This window comes from Neopsephotus bourkii, unplaced genomic scaffold (assembly GCF_033783945.1).
Source record: "Neopsephotus bourkii isolate Nb327-2 ecotype Australia unplaced genomic scaffold, CSIRO-AGI_Nbou_v1 NB_567, whole genome shotgun sequence".
In the NCBI taxonomy this organism is placed as follows: Eukaryota; Metazoa; Chordata; class Aves; order Psittaciformes; family Psittacidae; genus Neopsephotus; species Neopsephotus bourkii.
This window is the reverse complement of record NW_026901068.1, coordinates 125,393-147,721: the sequence shown is the minus strand read 5'-3', so window position 1 is coordinate 147,721 and position 22,329 is coordinate 125,393. Positions and strand designations below refer to the sequence as shown.

General features: G+C 37.5%; 1 long non-coding RNA gene across 2 annotated transcripts in view; it reads left to right on the top strand.

Annotated features, from left to right (window-relative positions):
• Positions 1–496: 496 nt before the first annotated feature.
• LOC133211113 (uncharacterized) overlaps positions 497–22,329 on the top strand; it is a 75,833-nt gene continuing 54,000 nt past the window's right edge. Inside the window, exons 1-2 of one of the 2 annotated variants that reach the window (XR_009725117.1) lie at positions 497–2,645; positions 3,521–4,042. This is a non-coding gene — a long non-coding RNA (uncharacterized LOC133211113). Of the gene's footprint in view, positions 2,646–3,520; positions 4,043–8,168; positions 8,474–22,329 lie in introns of those variants that run through there. The other variant, XR_009725118.1, reaches the window with a different exon arrangement.

Here is a 22,329-nt window from a genome sequence, read left to right as displayed (position 1 = left end):
AAGTCATAATCCTATTGGAAAGTCGGGGTTCTAATCACTCATATTTAGCATGGGTTATTATTTTTATTACCGGCGCGTGAAAAATCTGCACAAAGAAAATATTTATCATCATAAGTCAGATGACATTGATTACTTGAATGTAGTGCTTAATTGGCTGATTAAATGACCCTTGAGACTGTTGTGGTGGAAAACAACTATGCAGAATAGGTCTGGATTCTGTCAGGTTTGCTACGACTGGTAGCTTGGTGGCTGCTTGCCAAGGGGTAACAGGACCTTCAGGAGCTTTGCTAGCCCACCCTCTTGTCCCAGGGAAGCATCAGCTGTACCTGCATTTTTCCCAAAACTGCAGCATCTGTCCTAATTTTGGCCAGGACCACTTGTGGAATATGTCAGCAATCAACATAATCTTAATAAGCATCTGGTTTTTATTTTCAATCTCTATTGGTAATTGATTTACATTTAGTTCTTCACCTAAACCGTGCTGCAAGCTCTTTCTTTCAATAAACTTTATAAGTGGTAATATTAGCATACTTTAAGCTCACAGGCAGTGCCTGTTTAGTAGATGTGAATGCCTAACAGTTAATTTTAATACCCCAACAGCAAAAGTCAGTTATATAATTTCCGTCACAAATAGATGACAGTAAAATAGGGAGTTTGATAGTTTCCTGTAGACAATCTGTTTAGAAATAAAAAAAATCATTGTTCTAAATACATCCAAAAGAAAGTTGTCTGATTTTCTCTTTTTTTCTAAATCATCTGTTTAATTGTACTGTATTCTCTAGGTTTTAAAAATACTTGTCCCTGTGAATTTTGCATGAAGTTTGCCAATTTTGTATGGAAATAAGAAATCTTGTTATTTTTATAGTCACCTGGAAAACTTCTGTCTTGAAGTTTGTTTTTTTTTTTTTAATACTTTTGTCACCACATGATATCAATTCAGTACTTTTAATAAATTAGACCATTTCTGACTTACAAGAATAGAAACTTTCATGAGACTGGAACAACTGGCTAGGGTTAACCATGCACCCACTTTCCCTTAGGCTGGATAAGGATAAGAAAATACTGTGCTTGCATTCTGCAATCCAAAGACTACATTTTTGAAGGCATGATTACTGAATAGAAGTGTTTACTTAGCTGAGTTCTGCTTTGTTAAGGATACAACTGTCTCATTTGTTTAGCAAAGGGTTAAATAGAAACTAATCCTTTACGCTTACTTTGAAAGGTGGTTATCTTTCCAGCAGGAGAGACCATTGTTTGTTTTGCCAGACACTGTAATTGTTCCTTAAGCCATCATGCTCTCTAAAAGAATAAACTTATTAGAAAGAGAAAAAATATCATTGGCATAAGCATTGTCTTTAAAAGGTTCAAAAAAAAAAAAAAAAAGGAAGTGCTTTCATTTATATCTAACTAGTATAGGCATTTTGTATGATGTAAGCTCTATTAAAGCTTTTTGTGGAGAGATTATTTTTTGTGTGACGAGTGTTCTAGTAGAGGTATCATAGGTTATGGGAAACAGAATAGTAGTATGTTTGCCTCAAGTTAATTACATTTATTCAGATGAAATACTACTGTACTCTTCAGGACAAGCAGAGAGAATACCAAAACCTTTTTTAGCCAGCATTTATCTGTTTCAATTATTTTTGACAGTGTGTGTTGCATGTGTGCTTTAGCTACAGTGCCTTTATATCGACAGTTGGTAGCACAAGCCTTTTAAAGCACAAAGGGTAGCAGTACTTCAGCCAATCTGTGATAAAAGGGGAAAAAAATGAAATCACTATGGAAACTGCAGGAAGAATCTAAAAGCTTTCTTTATAAAGTAAACGTCTGATGTTTGTGACTGCGGGGGCAAAAAATTCATAAATCTGTACGATGCTATCATTTCTGATTTGTTATCGCAGCAAATGCCAAGTCTGAGCAGTCTGACCTTAGCCTTATTAAGTGCTTTCTTTTCAGATACAGTTGTTATTCGACAATAGAGAGACTGTAGTGCTGCAAGGGGGAAACTAATATATTTAAAATGCATGTGTGTGTCTGTGTGCGCCTGTGTGCGTGTATATATATAACTATCCATCTTCTTTTCCCTGTGAAGCTTATGGAGTTGGGAACGCTGAATGTGGGAACTCAGGGACTACTATTCTGAGCACAATTGAGAAAACTATGTTTCGTCCCATTGCATGCGTCTGTCTTTGATCTCAAATTGAAAATCTCTGAGCCTCTTCCTCCAATCCAAAAGCAAATAAATACGGAGAGAAAGAAACCTCTCCTCTCAGCACATAGGGCCTCCGCGACTGAAAAATGAAGGTGGCTGTAAGAGCTCTCTGATGAACCTGTTTGGACAACAGACAGCAAAAAATACCTGTCTCAGCGGAGCAGTTTAAGAACACTGCAGAGATACTCAGACAGTACAGAATATCTTGGCTCACACAGGCCACTCTCTTTATCTCAAAACAATACCAGCCAAGCTCCTCTGTACCTACAACTGAAGAGCTGCAGGAACAGCAAGACAGTAACTAAAACAGCTTTTAAATTTCAATCTCCTTATTTTATTAAAACAAATAAAACAGGAAAAAAAAAAACAGAGAAAAACCCCTAACAAAACACCAAAAAGAAAAAAGACATGCGTTCTAAGCAAGATAAAGTATCTGGTAAGTATTCTTATTGCATTTGGTTGCTTTAGCTTGAAAATTATTTTTACTCATGACTCTCTACTGTGAACAAGATTAGGGCTTGAATGAGAGCGGTTTTTTGTGAAGTTTTGCAATTGTGGAGAAATGCAATACCTATTTTTGCACTTCCAATTTTGATAGCTTTTGGGTTTCTTTGTTTTGTTGTTGTGCTGTAGTTAGTGTGTAAGCTTTGCAAGTCTGGTGTTCCAGCATGTTATAAAGAGCATTGTTTTTCTTAGACTTTTTGAATACAGACATGTCCAGTGATAATACATACTATTGTATACAAAATAACAGGCTTTGGTACGGCAGTTTTAAAATATACTGATAATGACCCAAACCAGGCAAGAACTTTCTAAGTGTTTCAAGCTCTCAAAATATTGTGAATATTTTAACTCTTATGGATCAAGTTTGTGTATAAATATTTAATCTATGAGAGTGACAGGATGAAATTATTTGTCTTTAAATGTGAGAGATGAGTTCTTGATTATATTCACATTTCATGGTACATTGGAGAATTCTACTATATTGTGTGCTTATGTTATTAACAATAAAGATTTCAGGTTAAGTGTAGAAACATACAGTTCTTGCAAAAGCAGGTCAGTCAGCAATAAATATAAATCCTAAAAAAGGTATAGTTTGACATATTGGCTTTATTGCAGTTTTTTATATGTATAATGAAACCCAATTATCTGTGGAGAAAATTTGACTTTGTGGAATGGAATTAAATTGCTCTTTAAAGGCTTTCTCTTAAACAGCACTAGCTGGAGGGAAGTCCAATAACATTTTTAGCTCTGAATTGTAATGACTTTGCACGTTAATAAATCATGTTGTGTTCTGACTTCTATCAAAAGATTCCAAAGAAGAAAACTATCCATGGCAGGTTAAAGCTACAGGGGAAGTCCTGACTGGTTTTTCTTCATCCAGCTACTTTACTTACAGCTTTTTGAAACCAGCAATTCCTGTGGATCAGGAGGTAGGTCCAAATCCATATAATCCTATGAAAACAATTGCTAAATATAAATTCCTGCTAACAAGTGAATTGTCAAACTGGAATATCTGTAATGTAGTCTGGCTACTTAAACCAGTGTTCTTAAAGAACCAAGGGGAACAATTCTATTAATGTTCATCACATTTAGGGGGGTGGGGGTGTTTTTTTGAGGGGTTGGGATATTTTTTGTGGGTTTTCTTTGTTTGCTTTAATAAGGAAATACCTTGTTCTCTTTATCCTATTTAACTCTTGTCTTGATATGGAAGTGGGTACAAGATTAATTTAGAAAGTGAACTTTTTCAAAAGAGATGGTTTAATTTCTCAACCATGTGAGAATATGCCTGTTGCTGTAATTCATGTACTACCAGTACTACCAGCTAGCTAGGTAAGTTTCTGGGCTTAGTGTTGAATGGAGGGAGGTTTTGTGCAGTATGTATTTGGGATTCAGAATCTGAAGTCTTACAAAAGAAAAGCGTTTATTTGAACACTGGTTTGTCTGCTGATGTTAGGGCTGAAGTAATCAGGGAAGGGGGAGAGTGGGAAAAGATACTGTCAACTTCTTATTTTTCCCAAAAGATCATGTATCAAAAGTATAATCTGTAAGAGGAATATGAACTGGTGAAATGTACCTCTGATGCTGGTTTCCTATGTTATTATGGAGAGTGTTTGTAATTATCTTGCTGAGTTGTAATCCCTGACATTTGCTTTCACAAAGCATCTAGTGAAGAATGCAATACCCTAATTATGTTTCTGTGAAAGAGTTGTGGGGGAAAATGGGGGAGGAGGAGGAATTGTGCTCTTTAGAACAGCATTTTAAAGAAAAGCTATTTCATTAATAAAAATTTTGGGAAAACTAAGGATACCTTATCAACTGTAATTCCTTATTGGTTTACATTACAGTGTACAAACTTAGTTGAGCATATGTTAGTTGTAAGTTCTTTTCTAAACTACACGCTGGACTTTCCTACATCCTATTCAAAACAGGCACTGGCTCCAGTCTAAATATTTTTATACCTTTATGCTTGGTATCTTATGTTTTTCATTATTTTCTGAGATACAGGAAGTCTAGTTATCACATTTTAAATAAATATATTCTGTTTAAAAACAACAAAAAAGCCCAGTGCTTTCTCATATGATGATTTACAGTAGCTTTTATATTAAGGAAATGAAGATCAAGAATAGCAGTGAGTTAAAATTGAATTACAGCTCATGAAGATCCCCTTATATTATATTCTTTTATATAGGGAAGTAGCCATAAACAAAGTGAAGTTTTAAAACTGATTTTTAATCACAGGAGAGCTCACTTTCCATGGATAGGTTTGTCCACAAACTGAGGCAAAAGGTTAATTGAGGTTGCGTACTTGAATACATTATGTGCTTTTCACCTGTGTAACACAGTTGCTGGAACACTGTGCTTTTTTTATATCTAAATAAGTTTTAAATACAAAGGTATTTAGTAAGGAATCATTAAAATGGAATCTCCGAAGGAAACTGGATACGTGATACCAGTATGTGGCTTTGTTCACCAAAGTGGGGCTGTGTGGGTTAGCTGAAAGAAATGATTCCAGCAGTCTGTTCTCGAGCAGATTTCTCAGATGCAGGATTGTTATACAGGACATACCTGGCTTTCTTTATGCTCTCTTTTTGGTAAATCAATTCAAACTGTTCAAATATCACATGGTACATGAGACTAGTTATCCAATGCTTTGCTCATAATGCCTGCTTTCATTAGATGAGCTGCACAATTTTTATATATTAAAAAAAAGTTCAAAGCTCTTGCCTTTCTTCCCCCTTAAGCAGCTCTGATTTCCTTCTCTCTCTGTGCTTCTGTGTTTTTGTTGTTAAAACCTCCCAAATAATCCATTAGAACCAACAGACAAACATCACCCTTTACATAAACCCCATAATTTGTACTTTATAGCAAGGCATCTATTACCAGTGACTTGTGGTAGACTTGTCAGGGAAGAATGGCCATCTTCCTGCTCAAAGGTGACCTCCAGAGAGTGCAGAAAGTCTTTGGGCAGAATACTTCCCTCTTGTCTCAGAACCTGAAGAGAGTTGTTTCCCTCACAGACACAGCCTGGGTTTCCTCCTGTAAAAGCAGGAAGGGTGTTTCAGGCAGGGGTCGTGCCTTCTTAGCAAGTGTTGACTTCTCTGACTTCCCACAGGGTGCCATGCTCTGACATGAGCTCGCTGCAGAAAGTTTTCCTTTTCTTTCTTGCATAAACTGATGTTTTTTAATGCTGCATTGTTTTTGAATGACGCGCGTGTTCATGTAGCTACGAAGCCGGCAGCTGATGAAGATGTAGCAGGTGTTGGAAGATGTATGGGAGGCTCAGTTCAGGGTGAAATATCCCAGGGTATTACACTGAGGAAGGCCTAACCAGTCGTTTTTTAAATCGAATATGACTGTGCTCAGGAACCTGTCACGTGGTCCTCAGAGGGACTTCAGACCATTCTTCTCACAGCACAGTATCCCTGGTCTCCATTTTGCAGTGGTATATGTATGCTGGGTAGGGTATACATTACCAGGCAGGAAAACATGTACTCCACAGCTTCATGGCCACATTGTCATTTGCAAGGGACTGGTACAGCTCTTCTGCACGCTGCACTAGCTCGGGGGATCTGACTGGCATATATTTCCCCAGAAATTTTTAACTCAGTTTAGTGACAACAGTTTGTCAGCAGTTTGCTGGTGCAGGTGCAGAATGCTTTAGAATTTGTAATAAATTAATCTTTTTATATATGAAAACTATTAATTTGTAAATATATTTATGATTGAAAGTTATTTGGGTTTTTTTCCCTACATGATGCCAGGCATTTACATAAGCTGATACTAGAAAGTACAGTCCTATGGATATCTCTGTCCTTAAGAGCTGATATTCCATTTAACACGAATGAGATACTCTGGAATTAGACAGGACCAGTGCTGAATGCAGTGTCCTGGTTCTTTAAAACACATTGGGTAGTCTAGAGGTATTCTGCCACACAGAGTGAGTTACACTGAATAACCCTTATTTCCTTTCCTGGTTGTCTGCTTGTTTTCTCTTTGGACTGGAAGAATTTTGAAAGGCACTGGATGCATGGCATTTTTTGTATGAGTGTAATTAAATTGTCAAACATGCAGAAAAGGTTGCTTTGAAACACTATAAGGTGACCATTGGCAACTTTCAAAATAACTGACGTGGTGTTTTTAACATGTTGTTTTGAAGTTGCTGATAAAATGATTATTTATGCAATGGCTAGGGAGGCTTCTCTGAATTGATAGGTTCTGCCAGGTTAAAATACTGGTTTTGATGTTATGTCTCTGATTTAGCAGTCTGAACATTTTTTAAAACCCTATGTTTTATAAATCCAATTTTATTGCCATGTGAAATATTTTCTGGTAATCTTCAACCTTTACAGCTTAAAATTCCCTTAGAACAATCCAACCCACCCACCCTAAGGCAAGTATACCCATGCACATACGCACCTTTCTGCAACCTGCTTGAAATGAAGTTAAGATTGGCTTAAATAGAAGGAGAAAAAGTGTTTTAAAGCTGAAGTCTACATACAGGCTGAGCTTATACAATACTCATACAGAATGCAGGCTCATTAGCTTTTCATATAATAGTGCATTGCTTCCTGAAAGTCCAACACAGAGTGTAAATGTCAGGATATTTTGTCAAACAGCTTCATGGACTGTGTCTTTCTGAATAAATTCTTAAGCTCCATGTCATATAAAAGAAAAAAAAAACCCACCTTTTTGTGCAAGTAAAATCTCCTCATTGAAATATAAAACCGCTGCAAGACTGAAATGAGTATCTGCTGCTTCTTATGCCAGATAATTGGCTATCTACTTGCTGTAGCACAATTTTCTGTTGGAGACACCAAGTTCATTTCCAGTCACTGCTGAGAACTGTTTTCTGATGGAAAAACTGCTGAAGCATTTGCACTAAATTGCTCTGTTTCTTAATACCTAGAATATTTGGGCAAAGATCCATGTTATATATTCAAACTGTTTTATTTCCCCATGTATTATGAGAATTCAAAGAAAGGCAGAGCAAGGATTATTTACCTTAGAGAACTGGAATCCTGTTTTACTGCTGAAGTCTTATTGCTGTGTTGTCCAACAGCAGACTAGGTGAGATTTCAAAATTAAAATCAATACTCCTAAATTTGCATAGGATTACTGCCTATGTACGTGAAACCTGAAACATTTTTCTTAGCAAAACCAGAACAATTTACTGATTTTTTTATCTTTTTTTTTTTTTTTCCCCTGCCCCTCCCTCTCCAGGGCAAAAGAAGATCTGTGTAAAAAGTAAAGTGCTAGCAGATAAAGAGTTAAACTGAAGGCAGGCTCACTGGTTTGTTGAGATCTGTCAGAGTCTGAGTGGCTGGCTACATATCTGTCTCAGGAACAATAGCTACCTGTATTCTGCACGGACTGTTGGGCAGGCACTAGCAATATGGAGAAGGTCTGCCTCTCTTAGAGGCTTTTCAGTGGGAATCCCTAATGACAGCCCTACTTGTCATTGGGAGGGGGGAGGACTCTTGTCTACTCCGTTGATGAGGGACAGAGCTTTGATCATTTTCATTCAGCCTTGACTTGGCCTGAGGTTTAGGTTCCCAGTCCTGAAGTCAGCAGGCTCTCTTCTCACCATGCACGCACACACACTCACACACACCCCTTTGCTGGTCTGTGCAGGCAGATTAGTGTCACGGCTGTAACTGAGGCACAGAGCAATAAACATAGCAGAACCAATCTCCATGGTGGCAAGAGGGGGCACTGGAGGTGACAACAATGGAGAAGGATCTTTCTTCTGACAAGTTTTAGGTAAGAGAGAATATTTATACCCTCAGCCAAGTATTTTATAGCCTTCTAAATAACTTAGAAATTGTTAGGTTGCAAACGTGCCTTGTTATAGGAATATTTGAGTTTACTGCTGTATCCAGGCTGTTACTAGCTTTTACAACCTGTAATTGCTGTGCTTTGTGTTACGAGAATGTTTGCAGAAAGCAGGCAGGGTTTTTCCATGGAAGTACTAGCTACTATAGTTACCTTCTTAAAAATACAATATTTCTAATATTTGCATTTTTAAAATTAACCATGAAGCTTCATTTTGCCTACGTTAAAATTATGCTTAGGTATAATAAATATCCATATCTGGTAAAATGTTGTGTAGCTGATAGCATACACGCAATATTAAAACAGTGCTCCCTCAACCCTAATTTGTAATTATTTTTACACCCTTAACTGCACTGGGGTCAGAGAGTTTTAAAAATTAATGAGGTTCCCTGCTGAGTTCAAATAGTATAATCTACATGAGTTGTTTCTGCAGAGGGCTGAAATTACTTCTGCGTATTTTTAATTAGGTTTAGAAATTTTGCTTAAATATATTGCTTTCGAACACGTTCTTTTAAATGTCAGTTTATGCAACCTGCAGTAAGAAAAGAACAACGATCCATTTATAATAATGACAAACTGAGTGAGGGAAATGCAGGGCATACAGTGACAATACAACGCAAACATTTGCTGGATGCGTTTTTTGATTTCTTATGTTAGATCTGTGTTAGATTGCTGAAGCTGTGATCAGCTTCACCTGCTTACAAATAACTATTGCTCTAGTGAAAGGAAAAACAACAATACTTAATGCTTTGTGTAAGATTGGAGTAATAGGTTACTGATGTGTTTGGAACATTAAGAAGAATTGCTGGAGCACTTGAATATATATATATAAAAAAAGAGAATAGCAGCAGTTTGAAAAGAGGCAGTAAAAATGAAATAATGTGCTATCCTTTTTCCTGGAAGCACTAGACAGATAGTATCATCAGTGCTCCTGGAAAGTAGAATTTGCTGAATATCCTCAAATGGAAGGACTAGGAAGAAAAGGGGGAGGGAGATGTTTACTATGAGATTTCCATATTGAAATGATGGCAAAGTTTCATACCGCAAGATTTAAAGCATCGTTTATTATTTATTCTAATCTTCAGTGCGTTATGTTTAAATGGTAAGCATTTTAAAGCTGAATGTAGTGTAATCAGCACTAAGGACGCGCCTACCATTTGCAAGACGGACTCTGAGCTTCCTGTGATATATTGTTATGTAAATATGGTGCAGCAAGGAAAAGCAGCACTATGGAGATTCAATTTACTTTGAAAGTTGTTCATTATGGAAGGGATGAATGTTATTTATTGGATGTGAATCAAAGGCTAGAAATGACTTTTTCACTGTGAAGTCTATTGTGATGGGTGCAGCGTGATCTAATCTTTTTAATTTTGGCTTTCACACCAGTGGAGATGAAAAGAGATCTGAGCTCATTTATTGGTTGCTAAGTCTTACTGGAGGCCTAAGTACCATTCTTGGTTGCTATGGCCAATCTGACCTCAATCTATGAAGTTTTAGGGACTTAAGCAATCCCTTTTTTATTTAGGAGCATGTACCTTGATTTATGTCCAAAATTGTGCCTGAATGTCTTTGTCTACAAGTGATAAATGGTGGTGTACAATTCATCAGTTCTTACAAGTAAACACTGCTGTCCCACTAAAAATATGTTTTGTTCTGAGTTAATGGTATGGAACAAGCCAGTCTCCACAAACAGCTATCTTTTATTGTAGAGAGCCACTGAAACTTGGAGCAAAGTGAAGGAAATTGGCATTCATCTTCACTGCCATTAGCATTTCATTTGTGCTCTCTGGTGATGAGACTGTATGTCAATTGACAATGAAAGGCCAGCATTGTGTTTCCTTGCTTGAATGTATAATTGATCAATTATGAATTTATTTATTCTGTAGAGATATTAAAAAGTCAGGATTTCTTACGCTATTTGCCTTGCACCTCATTATTACTAACTGTAAAAGTATTTGCAGCCAAATAAACTGTGGCTTGACTGTAGGAAATTCCAAGTTTCCCAGGCAAGTTCCTTGTATTTAAGTCATATCACATATTTTTTTATCACCAGGCATGTACTACTTGTGTGGTTCTTAATGGTGCTTAGTCTTTCATGTATATTAGAATTTTGTTCAGAAGGAGCTGTTCTAAGAGGTAATTGGGAATACAGAATGGTTTCTATAATATGAGCAGTAATAATTTTGTTTCATTGAAAGTCCTGGTAGTCACTCAGGCTGTACCTACACCGAGCACATGTAATACTGAATACACAATAGCAAAAGCAAAATCTTTTCCTGGTTTCTTTGCTGTTTTTATTTTTGTTTTGTTTTGTTTATAAATAGAGTAGTAATAAATAAAACTATATGGAGCTGGATGTTAATATGGCTTCTACTAAATTGGCTAACATAGATTTACTGGTCCATAGAGGCAAAAGCCAGAGCAATTGTTGATCTTAGTACTTGATAGTATAATAAATATATTGCTTAAAAGCCCCAAATTCTTGCTTTTTAAAAAGGTAAGAGTAGGTTGCTGTAATAGAGTTTAGGATAGCAAAGCACATGCAGAGCAAAAATAATTCTTCATTGTGTGCATGCTTAAGCTAGTGTACTAGAAATAAAAGCATTATTTCCTGAAGCCTGATTTTTTCTTAGCTTATTTTTAATTATAGGCTATGGTGAGATATTTTAATTGAGCCCATTGAGACAATTTTTAGTCTACCTCAGGTGAATCTTTAAAATTTGATTCAATAGTGGTAACAGATTTTTCCCAGTATACTCTATAGATGGTATTTGCTACTGAAATAAATTCTCAAAGAGATGGAATTTACAAAGGTTTCTGGAACCACTGAGCTGCTTTTCAGCCTCAGATTGATAGCAGAATTTGCAGAGACAGTTCTTTGGGGTTACTTCACAATAGTGTGACTGCTTCAGGGCTTTTTATTAGTAGCTATTGCTAAAACTGCTTTGAAATGCTAGTTACAGAGCTAACCTGAATGTTCTTCTTGTGCAGGTGCTTTGTAATAGTCCGTGTTCGTCTACTGGCTGTTTTATACAATAAGAAACTGTTAAACCAGTTCTGCACACTTGGAAGCAGAACTTTTGATTTTCTCTCTTTTTTTTTTTTTTTTTAATTTAAGCACTGCCAAAGAAAATATTTTAAAAAATGTTTATGAAAGAGAAATATCTTAGAAAACTTGTAAAAATACTAATGAGTAGTAATTTATTGTGATTGTGATGGTATTTCAGTGTTAACTATTTGTTTCTGCAAATGTAAGGAAAATAATAGCTAGTTCTTTAATCTTATGAACTTTTTAATTGGGTAGCACAATGGTTAAAGTTTTGTTGAAGGGTGTATATCTTTGGTCTTTTTCACACCTGTGTTCAAGTTAACTGGTTTCTGCATGCACAGACAGAAAACCGCTTTACGTGTAAGGGTTTATAGGAACAGGACACAAAGTATGCCCTTGTTCTTGTTATATTTTAGTCTTCTATAATGCAAGTGTAATAACTGACATTCCCACTTCAGAGCTCAGAAAGTGTACTTAAGAGAATGCGGATAGCCTATCTCTGTAGTTCAGTAGTCCAACAGTGTTGATTCACTGGCAAAAATGTGACCACCACCTAGGTGGAGTACCAAAGTGGAAAAGAAACCCCTGCATTTTTTTGGGGAATCCCTTCATCTTATGAATCAGGTTTCCTTCACTGATATTGCAATTTTAATTTTTGTAGCAGACTTTCCCTTTATGAAACTTAATATTGGTGAGATCCATCAAATTGCACATTGTTGCAGCAAACTGGGAAGTATTTATAAGCTTATTTTCATCAGTGGTCATCTGTAAATAAGGTTAATAATTATTTTTTACTGCCAGCTCCTGCCTTATTGGCTAATTTATAGTCTAGGTTTTGAAGTAAGGGTATAACAGTGGAGGAACCTGTATTTTTGTTCTTAAAACTGCACAATTTTGCATGTAATCTTGCCGATAATATGTACAGACCTTTTTTTATATATTCACTGTGGAATCCTCTAACATTATTAACTAATAGTATCTTTTGGGAGAGAAGTAGAAGAATAGATCATATTATAATGTACCAATCAGTGCATAAGCATAAATCTTAGAGGATTTTTTTTTTCTCCCCCTTGTGCTTTTCGTGAGATGTTTGCATGTTCTCTTACATGTGTCCAGCTGTGACATGTAAAACCAATTCCCTTAACTTTTTGAATTTTGGATGAAGCCAAAACTGTGTATGAATTTTTGGAAGGTACATTTAGTTTTGACTCAGGTCTTTTTTACACTGTACTGGGTTACAGTAAGTCATACACCAGTAAAACAGTATGGAGGAATTATAAACTAAAGAATTTGTTATTTGCCTTTGAGTTCTCTGGCAGCTTTGGCACAGATCACAGGTTGGGGACAGCAAGAGATGAGATAGTTCCCAGATGAGATCTGGCTTCCCCAGCCTGCTCTTCCCTCTGGCTGGAAGTGGCAAGCCAGGTATGAGTGGTTCACTGGGGAAAAAGCCTGTGGCTCTTGTTCCTTTCACCTGGGACAGCTGAATCACCCACCTGAGCACAGGCTGGGGCAATCTCTCTGTCTCTCACAAGTGAACACCATGTATTTGTCTCTACCAGCGTCACTGTCATCAGACATGCATTTATATTTATGTAAGTGATCTAAGGCTACTAATGTGTTCTTACACTTAATTTCCTGGTGTAATTTGCCGTACCTCAGAGTCTGACTGTCTGTGGGACTTCTCTTGTTCTCCCTCTTGAGATATCATTTTGACTAAAGTCTCATGGAGGGTGGAAGCAGGGTCTGACTCAGGTGGTTTTCATTTTACCTGCAGAGGAAGACTTGTAAGTTTGATGCTGAACAGTAATAGCACAAACCCTTTTAACATCTGATGATTGACCCAGGTATCATCAGTGTGCCATCACTCCTCTCAGTTGGATGCCTTTCCCATCTTTGATACTGTCTGTATATCACTCTGCAGTCTAAAGATGCTTGAGAGAAGAGTAATTTGGATTAAATAACCTGTTACTCAGTAGCAGTCTTCATGTACACTTAATGAGATAGGGGCCCTATCAAAAAGATGAAAAAGGTTGTTGTATGATTAAATATGGCTTCATGAGGTCCAATTCTGAATTCATCATGCAATTTTGATGCTTCTCCTGCTGTTTATTTGATAATTTTGCACCCTCTATCATAATCTTGAGGATTAATTTCTTTGTGTTTATGTATATATAATTTGTGCATGGTCAGTTTACAGTCTGTGAGAAATACGGCTTTGAATAGCATCCATTTTGTTGAAGTGGCAACCAGAATACACCCTCAAGATTATCTGAAATTTTTCCCTGCATTGTTTTATTTGCTGTAAATCAATAGATTCTGCCAGAGCCCAGCTCAGCAAGAGCAATCTGCTTTGTCTCTCTCTATCAATTTCATCATCTTCAATCATCCTGATGATACTATTGACCAATTATATAAAATATTTTCATTCTCCAAACAGGGGGTGGTGTATTGTTCTCTTTGCAAAATGCAAGGAAGAAGTAGTTACCATCCCTTCAGCTGGAGATCTTTTGGGGCAGCTGCTCGGTAATGATCTGCTTGACTCTGCTTGAATTGCGGGGTAAGCTGCCTAGCACTAAACTAAATACCTCTCCAAAGGGTGTGTACACAGATGATTATGGTGAATCACTTGATGCATGGTCACCTGCTTAGCAGCATAGTGGTTGAGTGCATGAAGGAGCGAGTAAGAGCCTTTGAAGGAGTTTAGCTGACCTGGGGCCAGCAATGCCACTGAAAGCGCCTGTCCTGCCTCCTCTTTGTTGTAGAAATGACTTATAAAGCTTTGCTGATCAACTGAAAACTAATCTTTCTTTTCTTCTCCTGGTAGGGTTAGTTTTCAGACAGATCAATCACCTGATCCAACTGACTGCATGGCTGATCATGCCCTGGTGTCAGCACCAGAGAGCGGCTCTAATGCAGTGTGAGGCTGGCTAAGGCAGGCCAGCCCTTTCAGCAGGGGCAGTACTGGGGCTCCAGCAGGAGCTAAACCAGCGTTTGTGGAAAAGCAGCTCTGGCACACCATACCACCATCCCTCTCGATTTTTTGCTTTCTGGAGAAAAGCCATGCACCTGAGTGATTTCGAGTGTCAAATAACACTGTGATTAGGATGCTTTTCTTCTCTGCACTTGATTCTTAAAAGGGATCTGATACGGTTTCTTGCTCCAGACTGGCAGTGTCATTTCTTGCAAAAAACCACATTTGAATCTGTCTGTAGGTCAGTCCCTTAGACAAAGATTTTACTCCCTTAAACCCTGAATTAGAATGGAGACCCTCTTGAATTCCAGATGCAATTCTGAATGCTCTCAGTGTGCCATCCTATGATTAAACAGCAAGCACACTACTAAACCTGAGAAGTTACATTTTCCAGAGGTGTCTCTTACCTCTGCAGGTTTTTTTCTAGCCCGTCAATGTATTTCCTTTAGCTTCTTTTGCTTTTATTCAGTCTGCTGTTATTGATCACATGGCTTCTAGCCCTCTCATTTAAAGAGGTAGGAGAAGTTTGCTCTTTCATTTCTTGCTAGTAATTCCTCGAGCACTTCTACAAAATCATCTTTATCTTCTATAGCAGCTGTCATCCTCCTCTGGCCCTGCGGCATCAGAAAATGGTGGCAGCGTATTCATTGCTGATGGCATTGACTTGAATCTGAAGAAATCCATTTTTGTAGTGTTATTCTCACATTTTGGCATTAAATTTTGAATTTTTTCTACATCAACTATACTATATAGGCAGCAGCATGATCTTTACAAATAACTTGTGTAGCAATCTTATTTTCATTGCTTATAGTCTTAAAAATAGTAATTCCTGTTATTACGACAAGGCTTTTGCATCTGGGGATGGAGAATTGAGGCCTCCAAAACTTTTAGTTGCCCGTCAGCTGGAAACTAGATTAGAAAAATTGACTCATTTTTGGAAACTGAACCAGTCTTCATTTTGCTGTTTAGCGCTGTAGCACTATCCTTTTGTTTTCCATCACTGATGAAATACGGCAAATTGAAAGTGTGAGTGTGATTGGAGAAACTGTAAGCTTCTCTGTCAAGTGAAATGATCAGCTCAGTGTGTCTTAGTAAGGTTGTTGCATTGACCCTACTGTCCTGTAATAGGAATGTTGATTTGAGCAGACTGTGTTCTTTCTATGATGAGAACCCAAATGCACACTTAATATTCAGTGAAATGCACACAGACATAAAAAAAAAGAAAAAATCCATAATACTGACTATTATTGCCCAATAAATTATACCTTTGAAAAGTTTTCTTGAAAAACAAATTATTTACTAGTAGGTTAAAATACACAATTTTAGAAAGTTGCTTTCTGCAAAAAGGAACTATTAAGTGGTTTGGACACAAAATTTTGCCAACATAAACAAATGTGCACTGATATTGTAGAAAATAATAGTCTTCCTGAGACGCAACTTGTGATCACTGCTATCTGTGTTCAGCATGTTGGTTCAGAACTGTTGTTGCAAAAACCTGACATTTTTCCTTTCAGTTCATTGCCTTCTATGTCCATGAAATTCACTTAAAAACTAATAATTGTCCATATACATTCTTTATATTTAGAAATACTTCATAACTCTAGATGCAACAAAAGCCAATTATGCAAATGTCTTCTTGCACCGTGGTACACATTTGGATTGTCGGTTTGCTTTAGCATTTCATTAAAAACAATAAGAGTATAGTCACATATTCACGTGACTCATGTAGTCACACAGTCACGTGTTATTAATGTTTATGGTGTAATCTGTAGACCTACCACCACCCACCAAAGCTCCAAATCTGTTGTGTAATACATGGTTTGATTTTTCAGTAGGTTCATGTTTCATGTAGAGGTTGAGGCTTTAATACATTGGAAAAATAATTTCTGTTGCTTCTGGTTTGCCAGGATATCTGACACACAGTTGGAACATCTCTTGAACAGAAACTGTCTGCAGGGCCTAATAGGTACAAAGGGTGAAGAATCGTATTCGGGTATTATTGCAGTAGTTCTCAGACATGTAATGATAGTGACACCTTTATTTGGATTTCCACAGGAAAAAAAAAAAGAGATTGACACTAGAAAGAGCATTCTCCTTCCTAAATGAACTAATTAAAGTGGACAAATACCATGGACAAAAGGCTTTCCAAGTGTGTTTTTCTACAGTAATGTTGTTATTGCAATGCACGTCTGAATATTCATACTGTCCGCTATGCTTTTCTAAGAAGCAGGGAAAAGGGAGTAAGAATTGGAAAAGTCCCCTGATTAGCAGCCAGGTGACTTTCACTGTGCTGATTACATAGATTGATATCCCTCCATTTCACTGATTTTTCCAGCCCTTGTGGGTTTATGAGGACTGAGGTGTGTCCTTCATCCCAGTCCATGTATGCCTCTGTCCAGGGGTGGTGGAAGAAAGGGAAGCAGCTGGGATTTGGTTCAGCCTTTTGCCCAAGTCTGTGCAATATAGTAGAGATGGCTTCTATTTTTCATATATGTGGTTTTCACACAATGGGAGGCCAGCAACATGGACCTCAGCACTGAAGTGGTGCTGCCATTATCCTCTGCTGGCTTGTCTGGCCAGGTTTGGCATTGACTGAATCTGAAGACTTCAGGATAGTGAGGCAGGCAATGCTGCTGCGAGGTTTCCATGGATACCAAAGTGGGAGATGAGAAGCAACTAATAAGAGCTCAACTCAGCCAGCTCCTGGATGGTGATTTAAAAATACGGACTTTTAAAAATAACCCTTTACCTTATTTCCCTGCACCTAATCTTTGTTTCTGAAGGGATCAGAAAGGCAGTGTGATGCTAGCAGCAATGAATGAGAGCTCTCACTCACTGCTTTCATCTGTTGGCTGTCATGCAAGAGCTGTAAGTAGCAGTTTACTAAAACTGGCTGCAGGCTTATAAAGTGTGTAGTAATTGCAATTTTGGACTAGAAGAAAATGTGAAACACATTTTAAAGGTGTACTTCCACCCTTGTTTTCATCCTTTTGCATGCAGTGACTTCAGGGATGGCACAAAGGCACTTTCCAAACCATAAACTTACACTAGATACTAACTCTAGTGGAATGTATGTGTATTTTACTGCATGCAAAATACGGTTTGGTATTATGAAGAAGGTTACTATGTATCAGTGAAAAAGTGAATTCTTTGTCAGTCCTCTGTTAAATTGCTTCGACTCTTATTTTTTTTCCCCTCAAAGGGTTTAGGAGCTAGAAAATTAGAATTGTATCAATTTCTTATATATATATATATACACATACATACATATATATATAAAAAATTGAAAAATGGTACAATAGGCCATAGTTGGTGTTAAGGCTGAATTTAGTGCATTCAATCTCATGCTGAATGTGACTTTTGAATGCTTGTATTAACCTGTAGAATACAGGAACTAGGTCTGATTTTGACTCAGCTTCTTAATTATTTAAAATGTTGAGAATTTAATAAAGAAATAGAGACACTCAAAGGGAGGTGGGAGCTCTACCAGTTAGTGTCACATGGCAGTTCCCATCCATGCAGATGATAAACCAGAATGAGGAAACCAGCTAGCTGATATGCTCGTGCATCTGCATTCTCCTCAGACTCAGCCATCCTATCCTGTTCCTCTGGATGATAACTTAGAGATCATGGAAAGACTGGGGCAGAGGTAGTGGGACACTGCCTTTCTGCTATCCTGTTGCCTGTGTGCAGCAATATTCCCACACTCTGTATTGTACCAGGAGTCTGATTTGCTCTCCAAGGCCACTTGTGTATCTGATGGGCCTGTCTGCAAACATGTGGTTGTTCTCTGCTGAGAAAAATCATTTGTTCTCTGCTGAGAAAAATCTCCAGAGAAACAAATTGGTTACAAATATAAAAAATCAAGTTTGTGGAAACTGGGAGCTCTTTTGGGTGATCTAGATACTGTTCATTTCTGTGGTAAGGAAAAAACTCCTGCACTTCACCCTCGCTAAAGAAGTACTTCCAGAATTTTAAAGCAAGACAATCTGCTTGTGTATGTAAGTAGAGGCAAAGTGGCTAGTTAAGTAGGAGAAAAGTTGCTTTGCTAGAAAAGGCCATATGCACAAGGGGGAGGGGGGGGGGAAGAGCAGAGGGAGGGGGGCATTTAAGCTATTTTCTCTGCATTTAGTAAGCATTTATTCTAAAATGTCCCTTGGAAAATTCAGTTATCTTTAGAAAAAAAAAAAAACAAAACTAAAACTGAAGCTCCACTATAGTGCAAACCAAAGGAATTTTAATTCACCTCTGAATGCAAATCAGTGCAGGTTGTGCAAGTTTCTGTTACATAGCCATTTCAGTTTTTCTCAGATTTTTTGGGGGAGCAGTGAGAGGAAAGGGAATAGGGAAGGAGTATCTAAGGCTTATTTTAATTAATAGCCATTTAAGCATGAGCCATTTTCAGCATCTTAGTATTTTCTCCAGTAAAGAAGAAAGTGGTTACTATCTGCCATGAATTTTATTTTTCCCTTTGATGTACTCTGCATTCCTCCTGTTGATTATAATATACTTAACAGCTGTGCTTGCAGAGTTGCAGATGTAATGCATGCTGATTTGTCCTCCCAGAGGCATGGTAGCTTTGACATGCAATTTTTGAAATACTGTATTTGTCACTGTTGAAATGCTTCTAAGACTATAAACATCATTAGCTCTTAAAAAAAAAAAAAACCCAAACCACATCAATTGCTATAGCTTGCTATGTCTGTGCATATACACAGGCATATGTGTAGAATATTTGTAAAACACTGAGTGTTGCCATGGTGTAGATACCATAATTTGGAAAAGCACTTTTTAGTAGGTTTTTACTGCTGCAAAATAATCACTTTATTCACAATATCTGTCTTCCTTAGCACTCTGCTGACAAGGACTTGCCTTTTTGAGTACATTAGAGATGCCAGTATAAAAGTAGGGTTATAGTGCTGGCAGTAATGGGAAGCAGGTCACTTTCCAGGGACAGTCAATGAAATTTAGTCTTGTAAGTATGGGAGATCCCCTTGGAACATGATCAGGGCACTTAAGCACTTCTTAATTTTTATAGCAAATCATAAGCTTTCCTGGATTGCCTTTTAAATCTGCTACCAAGTGACAGCAGTGGAAATGCTTCCAGAAGGATTGGTAGACGTACCTATCCATTTGTGGAAAATAAGTGAGACTGTATGCAAGTCTTGGTGTTTTCAGGGTAGCACCCATCACCACAGGCTCTGAATATGATTTGTTAAAATGTTATTTTTTTCTTCTTGTTAGCTAGCCCTGCTGGCACAATTTAAGATTAAATATAATATATTTAATGATGTTTAATAATATTTAGACTAGTCCAGCTGGCATGAGTCACACTAAGTTAAAAAGAAGATAACAGTTTTCATATAACTTGCTTAGCTACTAGTGCGATATGTCCTAACACATGTCTGTAGAAATGGAATAGTGTTAACTTATGTTAGTACTATTGCAGGGCACTTTCAGGGTGTGGGGAGCAAATGTTACCATTTTCTCTGAATGTTTCTTTTGGAAGAAAGATTTAGGAAAAAATTTACATCTTTTGGTTCTGCTGCTGTGTAGGGTGGTTTTTTTTAATCCCTCCTTATGAGGTTTCCCTCTGTTGCTCTAACAATTTCATTGTTCTTCAGGAATGTTGCCTTCATGAGAGATAGTGCCCGTGGGGGAGAGAAACAGAGAAAAAAGGGTGCTTTTAAGTAACTTGAGTTAAACCCATTCGTCCTTCAAATGGTCACTGTTTCAAAGTGGCTATCTACCCCATGACTATATGATAGCCACCTACAAGCATTTGCAACTCTGTAGAGTTTGTTTCAGGCTGAGGTCAGGTTTGTACAGCTTTTATTAAAGAATCACTGGTATTACAGGTGGAACAAACCTGTTAGAAGGTCTGTTTCGTTTTATTAATTTTTTTATTATTTTCCTTCACTATATGGAATTATGTCTTTAAATGTTTTTTATCTTTTAGGTTTAAAATATAGCTTGCAGTGACAGGGAGGATGGTTTCTTGCCTTAAGAAATGTCACTAACTGAAGCTACTTTCTACTATTCAGTCTTAATTTTTTCCCTTCTTAAAGTCATCTTATTAAAACTATCATATCTTCCATGTCTCGCCAAGCGATTTACTGAATCTGGTGAAATACAGACAAATATGCTTCCTCGGCCATTGGTTCAGTCAAAGAAGTTTGGCTACCATCAGCTCTCTCTAAAGAAATTATGTCTTATTTTCATCATCCCCTGTCAATTTCCTTTTCATTCATTTTATTCTTCCTGGCCGGGCTCATGGTAAATGCATTTCACCTTTGAGAAGTTTTTTATGACTTCTGATCTAGACCCTGAGCCTCCAGATTTCTTGGGCCTGTATCTAAAGTGGCAGTTTTGGGCAGATTAAATGTATGCTAAAATAAAGGAATCAGTAAGCAGGTTAGACAGCTTTCCATGGTTGTTTTAATGATCACAAATACTGTAGGTAATTTAGATACAGCCATTACTAGATATAGCTACCAACTCAGGAAGAGAGGTACTGACCAAAATCAGAGTTGACTGATGGAGCAGTCATGAGTCTACTGGCAGGAGTGTGCCAGCAGAAGAGAGGGAATTTCTTTGAAGAGGAAATTTACTGCTGTGTTCACAACAGGCTGAACAGGTTGAAGTAAGAATTTAAGGGGAAAAAAAAAAAGAGAAGTCTCTCCCTCATGGTACAGCCAGTTCAGAGGTGGCTCTTTCCACCAGGATGTGTGAGGAGAAGGTGACCAGAGAATAGCTAATGAATGTTTCTTCTGGCTGCCCAGGAAAAGCAAGTTTTACAACTCTAGTAGTGTGAAGCTGGGTTGTGGAACTCAGTGCCCTAGGAAATTAAGGTGAACAAAGTTATAAATGAGTTAAAAATGGGATTAGAGAGGTTCATGGAGGAAGGTGAAAGTTTCCATGGCAGCTATTAAATGTAACTGTCCAAGATGCAGTCTGCTCATTCAAATTAACTTTAAATCCATGATTTAACAGAAAGTGGGAGGAATGTGCCCTAGTTTTAGACTCTTCTTTAGCTTCCTCTGAACCATGGTCAAGGACAGCATTCAGGATAATGGCAGGACTATTCTTGCAAGTTGGGGACCTTGGGTTGTTTTCTCCAGAAAGGAGATACACATTTCAGTGCATATTTCTATAGTTTTTAAAGTTTGGACTGAATGTTACTTCTTACATTATTCAGGCTCCTGTCTGTTTTAGGTAAGCAGATAATCCACAGATGTTCATTAGGAACTCACAGTGATCAGGGAAGTTGGATCTTTTACTGGAGTCCTCTAGTCTTTGAGCAGCTATGCAAGTCTTGAGTAGGAATTATGCATTTATTGATGTTCATTAGGAACTCATAGTGATCAGGGAAGTTGGATCTTTTACTGGAGTCCTCTAGTCTTTGAGCAGCTATGCGAGTCTTGAGTAGGAATTATGCATTTATTGTTGCACACTCAACTTACAGAATGGATCCAACTGATGCTTCAATTTTGTATTTCTGGAAACTTCATGCTGCAGTGTTCTCTACTACTTTTCTGATGTCAAAAGTATATCATAAGCAGCTTCATTATGTGTCAGACAAGATAGATTTTTGCGTCACACACATAACTGCTTATCAGACAAGATAGACTGAATAGATTCTTCCTCTCCTTGATAAGGATGATGTTTTGGGGTTTTTTTTGTTGCATTCTGTTTTTTTTATTTTTATTTCATACTGGTACAGATAGAGGACTTTGGTTGAATACAGTCTTATTTAGATTT